The 20,292-nt window shown below is 37.6% G+C and overlaps 1 pseudogene; it reads right to left on the minus strand.

Moving 5' to 3' along the window:
• LOC116876851 overlaps positions 1-20,292 on the minus strand; it is a 45,866-nt pseudogene that overhangs the window by 11,768 nt on the left and 13,806 nt on the right.

Consider the following 20,292-nt stretch of genomic DNA (forward strand, 5'->3'; position numbering starts at 1 on the left):
AAAGAAAGAAAGAAAGAAAGAAAGAAAGAAAGAAAGAAAGAAAGAAAGAAAGAAACTAACTACAGTTGGGTTGGTATTAAGCCTTGGTTCACTGACTTGGAGCCTCAAGCCAATGAGGCCATTTTGAGCTTGTGGTTTTCCTTTTGACAACCCTGCCTTTTGATCAGACTCTCAGCTTAACTGAGAGCTGGGATCAAAACTGAAGCATTAACACCACTCTCAGCAACTGTTGCCTAGTGTGGCATTCACAGTTCTTGACCTTTTTGTTTAATCTTTGTGATATTCCCAATTTACCACTTCAGCTTTATGATTTCTGAGTTGGTCGTTCTCTTTATTCTTTGATGTTCCAGTCTAACTGGCTCTGAGCTTGCACCTAGGTCTTTTAAGAGAACAGAGCACACTACATGGATTATTATGATTACTATAAACAGAATTACCATAAACTATAATTCCCAGTGTTTTAGTGCAACTTGAAGTCATGGTCTCTGAGACTCAAAGCAATTAAAGTCAAATAAGAAAGACACTGAAGGAGTCACTCTTTTAAACCACGTGGCTTGGTCAGTGAGCTGATGTTTACTGAGTTGTAACTTCCCTGAAGTGTTAATCCAGGACTCAGTTGGTGGCTACAGCACAGACCCAGACTTGCTCAGCTGAGAGATAATCAAGGGCTAACTTATTTTCAAGAACAACTTTAGCTAGAGTCTAAGGCTTTTTGTTGGATAGCCCTTGCTTTAGCAAGAGATTCTGCAGCAATTTCAGGAATGAAGAAGTTCTTGATGGTACCTCATTTACATTTATCCCTAACCAGGGAAGTAGGGCTCTCTCAAAGGAGTGAATCCTGGGTCTCAAAAACTTCTTGGTAGGTTCATTCCAACACAGGATATAAATTTAGGGGAGTCAACCAGTGAGCTGTCTTAGCTTGAGAAAATTTAGGACTAGCCGTTAGATTTTGTGCTAACCTGAAGTACAGGTTGCTCTAAATTCCAGAGTTTAGCCCCCTTGACAATGACCTGGGAGATAACAGATCAAGATGCTACCTTCTCAGGCCAGTGCCAAAGTTAAGGGGGAAAAAAAAACAGAGGGAGAAAGTGTTTCATGTTTGGTTATCGTATGAAGTCTTCATCCATTGTTTTGGTGAGAGCAGTCTACCCGGGTGTCAGCTACTCCTGGAATGGAGTTAAGCCACACTTTGGTCCTGCCGTAAAGTAGCCACAAATGAAATGTAGACCTAAACCTTCTGGCCTTATGTTGGGGTCTCCAGTCTGACAATCACCAAGCCAGTTCCACAAGGACACAAAACAAACTTAGGAAGATTTTGCCATTATATCTGGGATTATAGTTCCTAGATGTAAAATAAACTGGTGTACTGGAAAGCAGTGAACTCGACACTTCAGAATTTAAGGATCCCATTAGCTAAACATTTGAGCTTCTAGCAGCAGAAGTAATCTAGAATTGGAGATTGTGCATATTTATCAGTGTGGATTATTGCATAGAAATTTTCTTGAGATTCATGAATTACCTCATGCTCATCCAACCCATTCTCTGATCAACTTATACTATCAGGCTATCAGGGGAATATTCTTGAGGTAGCGAGTACTCTAACAGCCTTTAATGCTTGATCTGTGTGCATTTTTTGTTTTTGTTTTATCTTGACTTTTTGATTTTGGCTTTTTCTGCTTCTGAGATCCCTTTTAGCAGTAGCTTTTATCTACATGAAACAAGACAATTATCTGTACCCTAGTGTATGTGTAGTGTATGTTTATCTAAGAGAAGTTACTGTGTCCTGTCCATAAGAAGGCTTTGGGTGTGCCACCAGTAATTCTCCTGGAACTTTGTTGAGGTTTCTGTCCAGGGAACTGTGGTCTGAAAGTTTAGGGGCTTGGCTCCATGTAGACCACCTGCCATTTCAGCAGGGCTCTGGGCAGATATGTCAGTTCAATAGGACTCCAGACAAATGTGCCACCTCACTGGGGTCTAGGCATAACTATCTGCCAGCCCAAGCTGACTCACCCTGTAGAAAAGCCAATTAGATCAGGAGCATAAAAGCAAGGAGAGCAGAGCTTAGAATGAAGTAGAACTCACCTAGAGCCCTTGAGAATGGTGAGAAAGACAATGAACTCATAGGCCTCACAGTTATCACCCCTGTGTTTCTCCTTATCTCTGAATGCCCCAGAAGTCCACTTTGGATACTGTTGCTGCCACCCAATCTGTGGCTACCACCGAATCTGTTAGCAAAAATTCAACCAGTAAATGTTAAAGACCAATGGCTATATTAATCAATCCAATTATGAGTGGGGCAGCATGCCATCTAGCAAGTAGAGGGTAGCTCCAAAGGACTACAGAAAGAAGGAAGTGAGGAAGTGAGCAGGGAGTGTGGAAAATGAAATTATTAGCAAAGATGCATTGTGTAAGTTGAGATCGCCCTCCTAAGTGGAATGGAATCAGTAAACATCATAGAGCTAACCAGGAAATTCCTATGGTCACTTGTTAAAGGTCACTGTTCTGGGCGTTTGAAATTGCACATGAGTTAGGTATTAAGTCTCAGTTTAGTTACATGGGACCTTAAGCTAAGTGTTGCCATTTGGATCTGTGTTTTTCTTTTTAACAGACCCAGGAAGTCGGAGACTGACTTCAGAAACTTAGACTTGTCTGTAGAAAGCTCCTCATACAGCTTGTTAGGTGCTTGCTCCCCATGGCTTAAAAAGGGGCTTGTGACCCACAGGGAAAAGTACAAACAAAAGTTCCTTCTTATGGGCCCTTTGGGGCTTTGGTCTGTGACATTAATGCTCAGGACTTAACTTCTGAGTCTAGTGAGGTACTGATCAAAGCCTGGCCCAGACACATTCAGCTGTCTGCCCACACTGTCTAAATATGTCTAGTGTCTGCACCAGTGGGGCTCCTTTTGGACACTACATCTGAATCACAAGTGAATATGAGTGATTAGGAAAAGGATATTTGCTTTATGGTAGTGATTCTCCTTGGGACAGTAGTTAGTCCTTCATCCCTTAGTGGACTGGCACTCATGAGGACGGCAATAGATGTCTGCTGAGAAGATTTACCAATGGTAAGAAATACATTCACTGTGTAGAATGGAAGAATGTTTATAGACATTAGCCTCACCCAATCTTTAATTATCAAATTTCACCATAGAGTGGTACATACAATTGAAATCTGAGAAGCCCAAGACCATACTAAAACCTCAGGAGCCAAATTACTATTTTTTTAAACTGTGATCAGGTTCTATCAAATGAACAGCATTTTGTAACTTACAATTCATTGTTGATGGGTTATACTTTGTGTAGAGCAAGAATGAACTGAGAGGGACTTTGCTGAGTAGAACATTCATGAAAGATGTATAATTGTTCTTACTTCCTGATCAAGTAAGATCATCAAAGTGGACTCTCTTTTGACCATTTATTTTGTGGGAGGTCGGCAAGGGCTTTCACGTGTATTGCTTCCTTTAATCATACAATGACTCTAAAAAACAACATTGTACCTTCTTTTGGATGATGAAACTGAGGCTAAATGAATTCTTCCTCTTCTTTTTCTCTGTATGTTCAAAGCCTATACTATTTCAATTCTATAGGGAAACAGCAGGACAGTGATGCTACCATTAAAGGTAACAGGATAAAGAAAGATTTCTATTTGTTTATTTTCCATTAATACTTGACAGAAAAGTTGGGACATTCCCTTTGAAACAAAGGGTTCATGTTATATGCCTACTTATATGCACATACCTTTGTTTACTGAAGGAAAAAGAATTTCTTCATCAACTCTTCCTTTATTATTCTTGTGTTTGATGATACATTTGTATTCTTTATCCATTGATGCTCCAGTCATGGTCAGCCAGCTGAATTTCATGTATGTGTCCTTAGTCTTCATGGTGTCTCCCTGCTGGGATTTCAGAATTATTTTTTGTCATCCTTTTCTTTCCAATCTATCTTGATAACATCAGGGAAAAAATCCTCAAGAAGACAAAGATATGTTCCAGCCTTAAGGGCTTTTATTTCAGCAATTGAAGAAAGAAATATTGTGGGCTTGGTGGAAATGTCTTCATTAGGGTTTTTGTCTGTGGGAGAAAATGGAAGAGCAATTAAAAATATGTTAGAGAAACACAAATATTTTGTGGTTTGGAAATACCTAACATATAGTAAAAGGAAGGAAAGCTTGCTATAGAACTAGTATTTGCCATGGCCTTTCACCCACAGTGGGTTTTGAATTATTAATTCTTCTTAGTTTCCATGGGAAAAGAAGTCCTAGAGTTTATGTTACTTACTCAGAGTCATAGCTATTAAGTGACAGAATCTGGCTTAAGATGTGGAATTTTTTGGAACAATACATAGCAACTTGTATGAATGGGAATCTATTTCCATATGTATATGACATATATCAAACTGAACTTTAATATGGATCTCATGACTACTTCTGATACCGGAATTCTTTTCCTTGATTTCTGACTTTATAGACTATTTCACTTTCACATCTGAATCACTCTAGGACTTTGAGTAGGGAAGTATTAAACCTGCCCCTCCAAATTATTTACAAGGCCTTGAATTTAGAAGCAATGTTGCAATATTTCCAAAATTTTGCTTAAAAAAATTAACTGATTATTTCCAGAAATGTCCTTATATTAACTGTATCAAGTAATGCATTGATCACAACTTTGTTTCCTTTAGGAAATGTGTGCTAAAAGCACATTTTAGGGTGGAATTTTAATTGAAGTTGAAGTTTGACTAAGAAGACACCATAATTTGACTCTTAGTATCTCCCCACTGAATTTGAATCTGCCCTAGCAGCCTGCTGAATTTGTAATATTCCAAATTTTTATTTGATTTCATCCGCTGAATACAATTATACGTAACCATTGTTATGTTAATAGTTTTGGTTCTAAGTTTTCTACAGTTGTAATGTCAAAATATCAGAGTTTTCAAGGACATGCCATTTGAATGCTGAAATTTTCCTTACTTATATATTTATGTTAATTTAGTGATTGAAATTATAAATAGTAGAACACTTTCCAGTTTGTTTTCCAAGTGAAACACAGATGTTTTATTCATTTTCTCTGTGGACTAGAGTTAGAATAATAATCTAATGGGAAACTTCCTAAGCAAACCAGAATTGGATTTCACCTTTGAGAAGAAAAGAATAAAATTTATTTATTTATTTATTTATTGTTTTTTTTCAGTGTTCCAAGATTCATTGTTTATGCATCACACCCAGTGCTCCATGCAATATGTGCCCTCCTTAAAAATTCTTGAGAATTTGTGCTTGTGCAGCAAAGCTCCTGATTTTTATACTAAATTCATAAACAAGCAATGACGAGTTATTTATTCATGCTATAATGAAACATATCATAATGTACTTGTTTTAACTTTGTATATATTGCCCTAGAATAGATAGCATTTTATTGATTATGATAGTAAGACACTATTATTTCTCCAACCATGTACTACTTTGTCTGTAAGAAGTGTGTTATATATAAAACAAGACTAATTTTTCACAGTACATGATGTTTACACAATTTTAGCCTCTTGTCAATAGATTAAAGAATCCAGTTTTCATCTTACGAAGCTTGGTTTTCTTATAGAAATCATTCTGATTTGTTATAATAAAGAACTTGAGGGGCGCCTGGGTGGCTCAGTGGGTTGAAGCCTCTGCCTTCGGCTCAGGTCATGATCCCGGGGTCCTGGGATCGAGCCCCACATCGGGCTCTCTGCTCAGCAGGGACCCTGCTTGCTCCTCTCTCTCTGCCTGCCTCTCTGCCTACCTGTGATCTCTGTCTGTCAAATAAATAAATAAAATCTTTAAAAAAATAAATAAAAAATAAAAAATATAATAAAGAACTTGAAAATCAAAGGATGAATTTGGAAATTTCTGGATGGTAAGACAGTATGCTTACCTTCTGTCCCTTTTCCATAGGTAGATGCATGAATTTTCATTCTTTTCCATTCTTTTCACAGAATGAATCTTGAACTTCCATATTTTTCTCAATGTGATAGTTAGCTGAGCATTAAATAGTGCACTTGATTAGTATGCTTAGTGCCTATATTTTGGGTAATTATATTACATGTTTTTACTTTCAACATTCTTTTTAAAATTTATTAAGGTTTTTTTTATGGCCAAAATCATTTTCATGATGCATAAAATAGAAACCAGTTTACAAAATAAATAAATTTTCCCAATACATTTATATATATTCATAATCAAAAAAAGTTTTGAAGTTAATTGCCTGAACTGTATATATTTTATTAAAGAAACAAGATGAATTGTACACAAATTAAACAAATGCAACCACATTTTCAATTAAGTGTGATATTTCAAACTTGCATATGGGTATTTATTCAAAGTTTTTCTATTTTATTCTTATTTTTCTTTTGTTAAATAATCATAGTTATTTCATATGCAAATATGAATTTCAAATTTATGAATTTCTAAGTATATTTAAAAGTAATAACTGTATCTATAACTGTATTTCTAAGTACATTCTAACTATATTTTCAATCTTTAATTGTTTTTCTACTAAATATGAGTACTAAGTCCAAACTTGTACGTGTTAGAGATGATATCAATTAAGATAAAGGACTAAGATTTAAAATACATGGGGGGATAGGTTAGCCCGGTGATAGGTATTAAAGGAGGGCATGTACTGCATAGAGCACTGGGTGTTATACACAAACAATGAATCCTAGAACACTGCATCAAAAATTAGTGATGTACTGTATGATGACTACATGATATAATAAAAAAAAGAGAAGAAAAAAATTAAAAAATAAAAATAAAAATTGAGAATTATAAACCTTCCCCCCAAAATAAAATACATAAAGAAAATATAAAAATTTTAAAAATCAAACGCATTTTAATTTCATTTTTGTTGCCAATTTTGGAAAAAGTCCACTGAGAAGAAATGAACACTTCTAAATTCAAGATTTTTGTATATTTGTGGACAGTAAGGTAATTTTCCATTGGAGCAGTTAGAAGTAAAGCCAAATCCTCTAAAGAATTTCTGCTCTGTCAGTATGATTGGCTACAAACCACTCCCCATACTGGATACAATTCTCCCCTTAGGTTTGAAATGGGGCAACACCTACACAGCAACTATGGTGCTTTAAACATTGAGCTGGGCACTTTATTCAGTCTCATTCGAATTTCTTATGACCCCTACTGGATGCATACTGTTATCCCATTTTATGAATTAGGAACTGGAGGCCAGGGTATAATCACCCAAGTTCACATAAGCAACAAGTGTTGGAGCCAGATCTCCAGGTCAGCCTGGGTCCAAAACCAGGCTTTCTGACAACACCCTTTCACCATCTGGAAAGGAAACGTGTCAGCTCACACAAGTTATATGTCATGATCAACTTTGTTTTGGGGCCAAACACTTTCATGACAATTACCCATGTTTTATATGAGCATGGGATTTTTTTTTTAAGGGTTTATTATTTATTTGAGAGAGAGAGAGAGAAAGCACAAGCAGAAGGTGGGGGGAGATGCAGAAGGAGAAGCAGACTCTCCGCCCAACAGGGAGCCAGATGCAGGCCTTGATTCTAGGACACCAAGACCATGACCAGAGCTAAAGGCAAGACGTTCAGCTGACTGAGCCACCCAGGCACCCTGGTGCATGAGCATGTTCTGCAAGTTGACACACACAGAGTCAGATCCTATTACAATGTTTGTACCATGCTGACCTCTACTGTAAATATTGGTATTAAAATCTTTCATAAGATTTCCACATCTAAACATGATGTGAAAATGAGATATTATAATATCATTACTATTATTATTAGCAATTTGTGATGATTGCATGTTCCAACATGACATCTTAATCTGGGGACCAAATCTTCCCTTACTAATGAGACTACAGTATTTGGGGGTAATGATTAGATCTATGCTAATCAAACATAGGGACTTATTCTTTTGCTTGCACCCCACTTTGTTCTACTATGTCTAGAATTCACTGAGCCATCATCAGTGAAAATCGGCCCTTGACACGGCAATCAATAGGCATTGACTTGTCTTGTTTTATCTACTGCATTTCCAGTGTAAGAAAATCAAAGAGAACATTGGCCAAAGCCTAGTAATGTATGGTCAACTTATGGAATTGCTTCATCTGTGTTCTTCAATGCAAATGGTGTTTTTCTCACCAACAGCACAATCTATGTGCATTCCAAGCTCTCACCAGAAATTTTTACCTTACACTGACTTCCTTCCAGCTCATGCCAAAAGTTTGGCTTGAAACTCCTACAGTGAAAATTCAGGGTGGAATGACTAGAACAACAGCTGGTTGTCTGGTCTTGCAAGCCTCCTACTGTCATGGTAGATCACTAGACTTTTAAGTGTCCTGAACCAACTTAACTGTGAAAAAACAAACTGTAAACAAACAAACAAACAAACAAAAAAGAGAGAGAGAGAGAGAGAGAGATTTGTGTGAATACCTGATCTATAAAATGCACCATAAAGAACTGTGCTTTCTCTTCAAAAGTTGAAATGATAGAAAAGCAGCTATAAGCCCTCAGAGAGCCTTCATGCATACTTTTCATTCACTCCTTTCAGGGAAAAGCTCATGGTCTTGTGTTGTTTTGTGTACCTCTCAACTGATTCTCTACCTTCAGATGTTGGTCTCTCAGATGTTGGTTTCTCAGACTGCAAAGAATGCAAGAATCCTGTAAGACCCTTGTGCAGAGGAGTCTAGATGGCAGAGAAGTAGCAGGCTGAGACCACACCAGGTAGCAGGAGAGCACCAAGATAGCTTATCAATCCATTGCAAACACCTACAAATCCAACAGGAGATTGAAGAGAAGAAGAGCAACAATTCTAAAAACAGAAAATTGACCACTTTCTGAAAGGTAGGACTGGGGGAGAAGTGAATCCAAAGCGACAGGAAGATAGACCATGGGGGGAGGGGCCAGCTCCCAGCAAGGGGCAGAGAAATGGTGCACAAAATCAGGATTTTTAAAAGTCTGCTCCACTGAGGGACATTGCTCCAGAGGCTAAACCGGGGTGAAGCCCATGTGGGGTCAGCGTCGCCTCAGGTCCTGCGAGGTCACAGTAGGATTAGGGGTGTCTGAGTGTCGCAGAGCTCCCAGGTATTAGAGCGGGGAAGCTGGCTACAGAGCAGAGCTGAGGAGTGAGCTCTCAACTCGGGGTTACCTTGAACTGTAATCTGTGGCATAGGCAACTGCTCTGTGAGTGGGGTCCCCAGAAGATCCTGGGAGACACCCTCTGAAAGAGCTCAGGGGTCTGCAGGGTTTGGAGACTCCAGGTGGAGCTGTGTGCCAGAGACAGAGATGCTTGGTCACAGACTGGGTGAGCTCCGAGGGTGGCTGGAGGCCAGGGAGACCAGAATGAGAGGCCAGAGAGACTGGAGAAATTGAGTGCTTTATTCGGAGGACACACTGAGGAGTGGGGCCCTGAGCTCTCGGCTCCTCCAGGCCAGAGATTGGGCAGCCGGCATTTTCATTCCCGTCCTCTGGAACTCTACAGAAAGCATTCAGGAAACAAAAGCTCCAAAAAGTGAACCTGAGCAGATTACTGAGCCTGGCCCCTGGTAAGGGTGGTGCAATTCTGCCTCGGGCAAAGACACTTGAAAATCACTACAACAGGTCCCTCCCCCAGAAGATCAACAAGAAATCCAGCCAAGACCAACTTCACTTACGAAGGAGAACAGCGGAATTCCAGAGGAAAAAGCAAATCATGGCATTCATGGCTTTCTCTCCATGATTCTTTAGTCTTGCAGTTAATTATTTTAATTTAATTTTATTTTTTCTTCTGCTTAATTTTTTTAACTTTTATTTCCTCTTTTAATGTTTTTTTAACTAATGTATCTTAAAAATACCTTTTATAAAAAAATAATCTTTTTTGAACCTTCATTCTTATAGTCATATTTAATCCCTCATTGTATCTAACTTTATTTTTGTATACACATAGGGGTTTTTCTTCTAAAAACTTTGGGGTCAAACTTCTTCTAATAGATCAAAATATGCCCTAAATCTAGCACCAGGCTTGTTGTAGTCTCCAGCCCAAGCAAATTCTCTCCACTTTCTTTTTCTTTATTCCCCCAACCAACTTACTTTATCAACTCCTTTTTTAAAAATTAAAAAAAAAATTTTTTCCCTCTTTATAGGCATATTCCATCACTTCATTATGTTTACCCTTATATATGTTTTTCATTCTTTAAAATTTTGGGAGGTAATTTCTTCTAAGAGAACAAAATACTCGAAAAATTAAGTGGGTGACCCTGTTCTAGTCACCAGTCTAGTATATGTATATATTCTCTTATTTATATTTTTCCTTATTTGTTTTCTTTTTTTTTAAATTTTTTTTCTCTGAACTTCTTTTTATCCCCTTTCCCCCCCCCCCCAACTATTTGGGGTCTCTTCTGATTTGGTTAAAACACATTTTCCTGGGGACTTTGCCACCCTTTTAGTATTTTATTTACTCCTTCATATATTCTTATCTAGAAAAAAAGGCAAGGTGAAAAAACTCACCACAAAAAAAAAAAAAAAGAAAGAAAGAAAAAGAGGCAGTACCAAAGGTTAGGGACCTAATCAATACAGACATTGGTAATATGCCAGATCTAGAGTTCAGAATGACAATTCTCAAGGTACTAGCCAGGCTTAAAAAAGGCATGGAAGATATTAGAGAAACCCTCTCCAGAGAGATAAAAGCCCTTTCTGGAGAAATAAAAGAACTAATATCTAACCAAGTTGAAATAAAAAAAACTATTAATGAGGTGCAATAAAAAAATGGAGGCTCTCACTACTAGGACAAAAGAGGCAGAAGGAGGAATTAGTGATATACAAGACCAAATGACAGAGAATAAAGAAGCTGAGCAAAAGAGAGACAAACAACTACTGGACCACGAGGGGAGAATTCGAGAGATAAGTGACACCATAAGATGAAACAACATTAGAATAATTGGGATTTCAGAAGGAGAAGAAAGAGAGAGGGGAGTAGAAGGTGTATTGGAGAGAATTATTGTAGAGAATTTCCCTAATATGGCAAAGGGAACAGCATCAAATACCAGGAGGCACAGAGAACCCCCCTCAAAATCAATAAGAATAGGTCCACACCCCATCACCTAATAGTAAAATTTACAAGTCTTAGTGACAAAGAGAAAATCCTGAAAGCAGCCCAGGAAAAGAAGTCTGTAACATACAATGGTAAAAATATTAGATTGGCAGTGGACTTATCCACAGAGACCTGGCAGGCCAGAAAGAACTGGCATGATATATTCAAAGCACTAAACAAGAAAAACATGCAGCCAAGAATACTATATCCAGGTAGGTTATCATTGAAAATAGAAGGAGAGATAAAAAGAGAGAGAAAACAAGAGTGTTAAAAAGCTTCCAGGACAAACAAAAACTGAAAGAAGTTGCAAACACCAAACCAGCTCTACAGGAAACATTGAAAGGGGTCCTTAAAGCAAAGAGAGACCCTACAAGTAGTAGATCAGAAAGGAACAGAGACAATATACAGTAACAGTCACCTTACAGGCAATACAATGGCACTAAATTCATATCTCTCAATAGTTACCCTGAATGTTAATGGGCTAAATGCCCCAATCAAAAGACACAGGGAATCAGAATGGATAAAAAAACAAGATCCATCAATATGTTGCCTACAAGAAACTCATTTTAGACCTGAAGACACCTCCAGATTTAAAGTGAGGGGGTGGAAAACAATTTACCATGCTAATGGACATCAGATCAATTAGATTTCAAGCCAAAGACTATAATAAGAGATGAGGAAGGGCACTATATCATACTCAAAGGGTCTGTCCAATACGAAGATCTAACAATTTTAAATATCTATGCCCCTAACATGGAAGCAGCCAATTATGCAAACCAATTAATAACAAAATCAAAGTAACATAGACAATAATACAATAATAGTAGGGAACTTTAACACTCCCCTCACTGAAATGGACAGATCATCCAAGCAAAAGATCATCAAGGAAACAAAGGCCTTAAATGACACACTGGACCAGATGGACATCACAGATATATTCAGAACATTCCATCCCAAAGCAACAGAACACACATTCTTCTCTAGTGCCCATGGAACATTCTCCAGAATAGATCACATCCTGGGTCATAAATCAGGTCTCAACCGGTATCAAAAGATTGGGATCATTCCCTGCATATTTTCAGACCTCAATGCTCTGAAGCTAGAACTCAATCACAAGAGGAAATTTGGAAAGAACCCAAATACATGGAGACTAAACAGCATCCTTCTAAAGAATGAATGGATCAACCAGGAAATTAAAGAAAAATTGAAAAATTAATGAAGACAAATGATAATGAAAACACAACAGTTCAAAATCTGTGGGACACAGCAAAGGCAGTCCTGGAGGAAAATTTATAGTGATACAAGCCTTTCTCAAATAACAAGAAAGGTCTCAAATACACAACCTAACCCTACACTTACAAGAGCTGGAGAAAGAACAACAAAGAAAGCCTAAACCCAACAGGAGAAGAGAAATCATAAAGATCAGAACATAAATCAATGAAATAGAAATAAAAAAAAAAACCAATAGAACAAATCAACAAAGCTAAGAGCTGGTTCTTTGAAAGAATTAATAAGATTGATAAACCCCTGGCCAGACTTATCAAAAAGAAAAGAGAAAGGACCAAAATTAATAAAATCATGAATGAAAGAGGAGAGATCACAACCAACACTAAAGAAGTACAAACAATTATAAGAACATACTATGAGCAACTCTTCACCAACAAATTTGGCAATCTGGAAGAAATGAATGTATTCCTAGTGACATATAAACTACCACAACTGAACCAGGAAGAAATAGAAAACCTGAACAGACCTGGAACCAGTAAGAAGATTGAAATAGTCATCAAAAATCTCCAAACAACAACAACAACAAAAAGCCCAGGACCAGACAGCTTCCCAGGGGAATTCTACCAAACATTTATATAAGTATTACTTCCTATTCTCCTGAAACTGTTCCAAAAAAAATAGAAATGGAAGGAAAACTTCCAAACTCATTTTATGAGGCAAGCATCCCTTGATCTCCAAACCATACAAGGATCCCATCAAAAAAAAAGAATTACAGACCAATATCCTTGATGAACACAGATGCAAAAATTCTCACCAAAATACTAGCCAATAGGATACAGCAGTACATAAAAAGGATTATTCACTAAGACCAAGTGGGATTTATTCTAGGGCTGCAAGGTTAGTTCAACATCTGCAAATCAATCAATGTGATACAATACATTAATAAAAGAAAGAACAAGAACCATATGATACTTTCAGTAGATGCTGAAAAAGCATTTGACAAAGTACAGCATACCTTCCTGATCAAAACTCTTCAAAGTGTATGGATAGAGGGCACGTACCTTAATATTATCAAAGCCATCTATGAAAAACCCACTGCAAATATCATTCTCAATGGAGAAAAACTGAAAGCTTTTCTGCTAAGGTCAGGAACATGGCAGGGATGTCCATTATCACCACTGCTTTTCAACATAGTACTAGAAGTCCTAACCTTAGCAATCAGACAACAAAAAGAAATTAAAGGCATCCAAACTGGCAAAGAAGAAGTCAAACTATCACTCTTTGCAGATAATATGATACTATATGTGGAAAACCCAAAAGACTCCACTCCAAAACTGCTAGAACTGGTACAGGAGTTCAGTAAAGTGTCGGGATATAAAATCAATGCACAGAAATCAGTTGCATTTCTTTACACCAACAGCAAGACAGAAGAAAGAGAAATTAAGGAGTCAATCCCATTTCCAATTGCACCCCAAACCCTAAGATACCTAGGAATAAGCCTAACCAAAGAAGCGAAGAATCTAGACTCAGAAAACTATAAAGTACTCCTGAAAGAAATTGAGGAAGATGCAAAGAAATGGAAAAATGTTCCATGCTCCTGGATTGGAAGAACAAATATTGTGAAAATGTCTATGCTACCTTAAGCAATCTACCCATTTAATGCAATCCCTATCAAAATCCTACTCATTTTTTTCAAAGAAATGGAACAAATAATCCTAAAATTTGTGTGGAACCAGAAAAGACCTCGAATAGCCAAAGGAATATTGAAAAAGAAAGCCAAAGTTGGTGGCATCACAATTCCAGACTTCAAGCTCTATTACAAAGCTGTCATCATCAAGACAGTATGGTCCTGGCACAAAAACAGACACATAGATCATTGGAACAGAATAGAGAGCCCAGAAATAGACCCTCAACTCTATGGTCAACTAATCTTCAACAAAGCAGGAAATAATGTCCAATGGAATAAAGATAGCCTCTTCAACAAATGGTGTTGGGAAAATTGGACAGCCACATGCAGAAAAATGAAATTGGATCATTTCCTCACATCACACACGAAAATAGACTCAAAATGGATGAAGGACCTCAATGTGAGAAAGGAATCCATCAAAGTCCTTGAGGAGAACACAGGCAGCAACCTCTTTGTCCTCAACCGCAGCAACTTCTTCCTAGGAACGTTGCCAAAGGCAAGGGAAGCAAGGGCAAAAATGAACTATTGGGACTTCATCAAGATCAAAAGCTTTTGCACAGCAAAGGAAACAGTTAACAAAACCAAAAGACAACTGACAGAATGGGAGAAGACATTTGCAAATGACATATCAGATGAAGGGCTAATATCCAACATCTATAAAGAGCTTAGCAACTCAACACCCAAAGAACAAATAATCCAATCAAGCAGAGGACATGAACAGACATTTCTGCAAAGAAGATATCCTGATGGCCAACAGACACTTGAAAAAGTGCTCCACATCACTTGACATCAGGGAAATACAAATCAAAACCACAATGAGATACCGCCTCACACCAGTCAGAATGGCTAAAATTAACAAGTCAGGAAATGACAGATGCTGGTGAGGATGTGGAGAATGGGGAACCCTCCTACACTGTAGGTGGGAGTGCAAGCTGGTGTAGCCACTCTGGAAAACAGCATGGAGGTTCCTCAAAAAGTTGAAAATAGAGCTACCCTATGACCCACCAATTGCACTACTGGGTATTTACCCTAAAGACACAAACGTAGTAATCTGAAGGGGCACGTGCACCCGAATGTTTATAGCAGCGATGTCCACAATAGCCAAACTATGGAAAGAACCTAAATGTCCATCAACAGATGAATGGATAAAGAAGAGGTGGTATATATATACAATGGAATACTATGCAGCCCTCAAAAGAGATGAAATCTTGCCATTTGCGACGACGTGGATGGAACTAGAGGGTATCATGCTTAGCGAAATAAGTCAATCGGAGAAAGACAACCATCATATGATCTCCCTCATATGAGGAAGTGGAGATCCAACCTGGGGGTTTGAGGATAGGAAAAGAATAAATGAAACAAGATGGGATTGGGAGGGAGACAAACCATAATCTCACAAAACAAACTGAGGGTTGCTGGGAGGGGGGTGGGAGAAGGGGGTGGGGTTATGGACATTGGGGAGGGTATGTGCTATGGTGAGTGCTTTGAAGTGTGTAAACTTGGAGATTCACAGACCTGTACCCCTGGGGGAAAAATATATGTTTATAAAAAATAAAATTTAAAAATATATATATATATATAAATAATAATAATAAAAATCAAGCAAAAAAAATTTAGAAAAATTAAAAAAGAAAAAAAAGAAACTTTTGTGAAGGATTCTTACTCAGTAAGCCTGGTTGAGGCTTGAAATCCCTCGTATGAAATAAGCTCTAGGGGAAGTGGTTGTTGCTGGTCTATGAATCAAATTTTGAGTACCAAGGACTTAGAATACTGGTGTAAATAATTAAATTTTCAAATATGCAATATTTCATCTAATCATATGGATGTGATCAAAGTCATTCCCCAATATAGTGAATATTAGGTATGCTCCAAGCATTTTCAAGAACTTTATACATTATATTGAAGTTACTCCTCTCCACAGTTCCTTCAGAAAAATATGTTTTCCCTTTTTAAATGAAGAAAATGAATCAGAGAAATGTCAGACAATTTCTCCAGAGTTAAGACAGTTAATATGGGGAGAATGGATATATCACAAAGGGGCATTGAGGAAGCAGTGAGAAATAGAGAAACATAAAACAACAATAAATGTCATTCCACATCACTGGTCACTAGTAGTATATCATTCTAGGGCAATGACTGACAAAGTTTTTCCATACAGGACCAAATGGTCAACATTTTAGAATTTGTGGGTGTTTGTTGCAACTATGTAACTGTTCCATGGTAGTGCAGAAGCTGTTACAATTTGTAAGCATATGGTCAAGGTTGTGTTTCAATAGAGTTTTATTTTCAAAACTGGGGGTTAATGGGCATGGACATAATTTACAGATCCTCTATGATTAATTGTAGTTTTTTTTTTTTTCCTGGAAGATATACAACAGTGATAGTATTAGTTGGGAAAATTAAATATATAACCATTTAAGTGTGTCATATATGTATATAGTTATATTCTATAGTGTTGTATAAACAATCCCATTGTTAAATGTAAACGCCAATAAAATACTGACTTCATTAGTGCTGAAAATACTGACTCCACCTGTGACCGTCCATCTTTATCAAGTCCTTTCTTGGGGTCTGTTCCAATGGAGCAGTGTTGGTTTTCTCCCAGCATTGATCCCTGAATGTGGAGTGAGGTGCTGCTTCTACCACTAGGATATAGGTTTTATCCCTTGGTTTCTCCTACACCCCAAATACCTGATGTTTACTTATAGGTATCACAGTTAGTAGATTCCTTCAAGATGGCCACAGGATGGCCACACATGAATGTTTCATTCACATGTGAAAGATCTTTCTACCTCTGAGAACTGCAGTGCCCATGAATAAAATTGGGAAGTAATAATAACAAAAAATATTTATGTAAAATGTATAGTCCTCTGTCATCTTCATTCTGAACCATTCCATTACTAGACATCACTGTCTCTGCAGTGAATTAAAAGGCAAATAGATTTTTCTCTGAACCAGCCACCCCATATTTTCAGACTTCCCAGACAGCTGAATTTAGTGGGAAGTAGTGTCAAACTGCTTTAATTCGTACAATTGCTGATATCATGTGTCACTCACTGTGTGAGCAGAATCTACAACAGATCTTCCTGCAGAGCTCAGGAGCTACAGCAGAGGGAGAGACTCAGGCTGGGCATCCAGCGGTGCAGCCTCTGTGGTTGCCCATACTGAGAAGGGTGTGGGTGGGTCAGACCTGAAGAGGGTTCTTGTGCAGGTTCTCTTGACAATGCTGATGCTGTGGATCTACTCCAGCAGGCACAATAGTACATGGACTTGTCTTCCTGCTTGGAGAAATTTATTTTCAAGTTTGAAGTGGAAGTTTGCTGTTCTTCCCACAGTGTGACCTTGAACAAGTTTGTCAAGACAAATGTGAGATATTTTATCCCTGATCTGGTTCCCGTCAGTACCAGTGAACGGCTCCTTTGTTAACATCCTCAGTGGACACCTTGCATAATATATGGACACACTCATCTCTTGCTCTGGAAATTGATATGTCAGGTTTCTCCATCTTCACCTGCCCGAGGCCAACTTCAAGCAAAGAAGAGAAATTCCCATAAACAAATGATATGGAAAAAGGCAACAATAAAGAATTTCTTGAGTCTCACCTGTAGACTGAAGTGCCTGGGGGACAACTCACAGGCCCAGAGACAGGAGAACATCTTCTTCCAGCAGTGGCATCCTGTTGGCCTGGCTGGCTCCTGGATGACGAGTAAGAAGTGAGGTCCCCGTTAGCAGGACATGTTAGGCCAGCAGCAGGAGGGTGGAGCTGCTTCAGGTTTTTCAGAAGTGGTGATGTAGTTTCCTGTAATTCTTTATGTTCTGCCACTGATCTGAACAGTTCTTGGGCTTCCTGTGCCCCATGAGTGCTGGGCAGATGGAGTAAAAGAGCTCCCAATCTGGAAGGAAATTCCTGGTATGTATGTCTGTCTGGGGAGAGGCAGGACGATTCTCACACCTACTTGGCTTTTCCTCCTGGGATCCCATACTGCAGAAACATTGCTCAGAAGCAAGAGGACAGGCCTGTTGAGTTCAGCCCCTGTGTCTGTCTGTCACTCTACTCAGATACAAAACCTGACCTTACTCTTCTGTAACTGCACAACAAAACAAAAATTAAATGTTGAGTTATCTCATTGATGTTACTGAATATACCATGTGCAAATGCACCAGAGTATTGTTGTGTTTTGTAAAATTAATTGAGATGTCACCAGCCAGAAGAGACTCAGCAAAATCAAATTTCAGTTATAATCTGGGTGCCTCCAAGAAGAGACCAGCCTGCACTTGTGTGGATACAGGGGTCCGAACAGTCTCTGGAAACCAACTTCTACTCACCCTGGGCCTCGCAACTGTCTCATGAACCTGAGGTGGCAAGCAGGATCATTTTCAAAGCAAAGTTATGTGTGATAGGCAATAATAAGCTTTATAATTAATACACACCTAATGTCTCTTGGGGACTTGTTATTTGTCAGGCAATATTCTAAACATTTTCTGGCACTATTTTATTTCATCCTCTCCACAGACCCATGATATAGTTGTTGTTATTAATCTATATTTCACAGATGAGGACAGTGGCAGAAAGAAGTGACCTATGCAAACACAAAGAGCCTATAAACATGGGAAATTTTGTACGTAACAGTAGTTCCATAAGCAAAATCTAAGTAAAGTGAAAAATAAAAATGATACTATAAGGCACCCATCATTTACTGTTACTTTGTATTTCTCTTGTGTTTATGAATACAAATAGAATTGCTTGGTATTTTATATATAAATGTACTTTTTAAGTGACATTTGCATATTTGGTTTTATAGTCTCTGATTTTGGTTAACATTTTTGTGAGCAATATTTCAGGTTTTATATAATCTATGAGAATATTATTTTTATGTGCCAGAATTAATTAAACACCCTCTTTACCACTTGACCCATTTAGTTAAATTTGTAGTTTGAATAATTTTCAGGTCCTTAAAAAATTTTTGTGAATATCATTATTTATGACCTACAAAATTAGCATCCTCCTATGCTACTTCACCCTTTGGATGTGGACTGAGTTACTTAATCTCTTTGTCTCAGTTTCTACAACCATAATTGCCAAAATAAATATCTTTTCAAAATTTTAGAAAGTCACATATTAGAATGAACATAAAGTATAGGTATCTGACAAATGATAATAAACATAAAGTATATGCTGTGCATAGCAATAATATGTCCTTTCTGATGTTTTCAAATCATATCTTTACCATAATTGAAAAACAAGAAAAACTGACCTTGTGAAATAATATTTTCATTGTAAAAATTCTTGTATAATAAGGAAGAAAATAACCCATCCTCTTTGTCAGGGAAGAAGTCTTAAAACTCAAATGTTTCTTTTCATTTTGTTTCATTTCTTCTACCAAGAGAGACATTTACATACTTGAGATTTAAAGAATACTCATTTGAATTTTATATTGTTTTTTGATATTTGAATGGAAACATCTTCACTTTTATTAATAAATCTTAAAAATGTCATTTTTAATGGCTTCATATATTCCATCATTTGAATGCAACATAAATTATTTGCTTCTTTCCATTTGTTTATCATTAAATTTTTCACCAATTTTTCTAAGGCTCATATTGAAAAGCTGATATAACTTTAATCTTCTGAGGTCTGTTTCTCTGAAGATACTATACTATGACTCCACAGTGCTCTTCTGTGCGTGACATGAGATAACAGGTTTAGTGAAGATATTTTGAGAAGCAAAATAGTAATGCAGAAAAATTTCTTGAGAAGTGGAATCCACACTTTCCATGCATTCCTTTTGGAAATGGTTTGTCTTCCCCTGTTCAGTATGTTCCACTCAGATTCTAGCCTCCAATTTGCTTTTATAAAAATATAGCAACTTAAAATTTCTCTTCCTTCTCAAGAAGCCAGTGGTCTCCCCAGTGAGAAACTGTCATGGTCATAAATAGTGTGAGTTAAAATGAAAACCATAGAATATGAGTTCACATGAGGTGGGAGAAGGACTGAAGGATCATATATCTAATTCCATCTCTTGTGTCTGCCTGGCTGGCAAATTCCTCTTTCTCCCAATAGATCGCAATGTTGAACAATAGACTGAGAGGCCTTGAAATAAGGGGTGGAGCAAATGAATATGTTGATGTTCTTAGAGGAATTTATCATAAAGGTGAATAGTTCATATAAGATGCAAGGAGATATCTATATTCCCACAAGAAACCCACTCTAGATTGTACTTTAGAAATAGAAAATAAGGGTTTTTTCTCTGCTTCCTATTGAAAAGTCAATGGATAATTTACTGGCATTTCATTTATTCTCTGAAGACACC

This window comes from Lontra canadensis, unplaced genomic scaffold (genome assembly GCF_010015895.1).
Source record: "Lontra canadensis isolate GAN:19392208 unplaced genomic scaffold, GSC_riverotter_1.0 scaffold48, whole genome shotgun sequence".
Classification (NCBI taxonomy): domain Eukaryota; kingdom Metazoa; phylum Chordata; class Mammalia; order Carnivora; family Mustelidae; genus Lontra; species Lontra canadensis.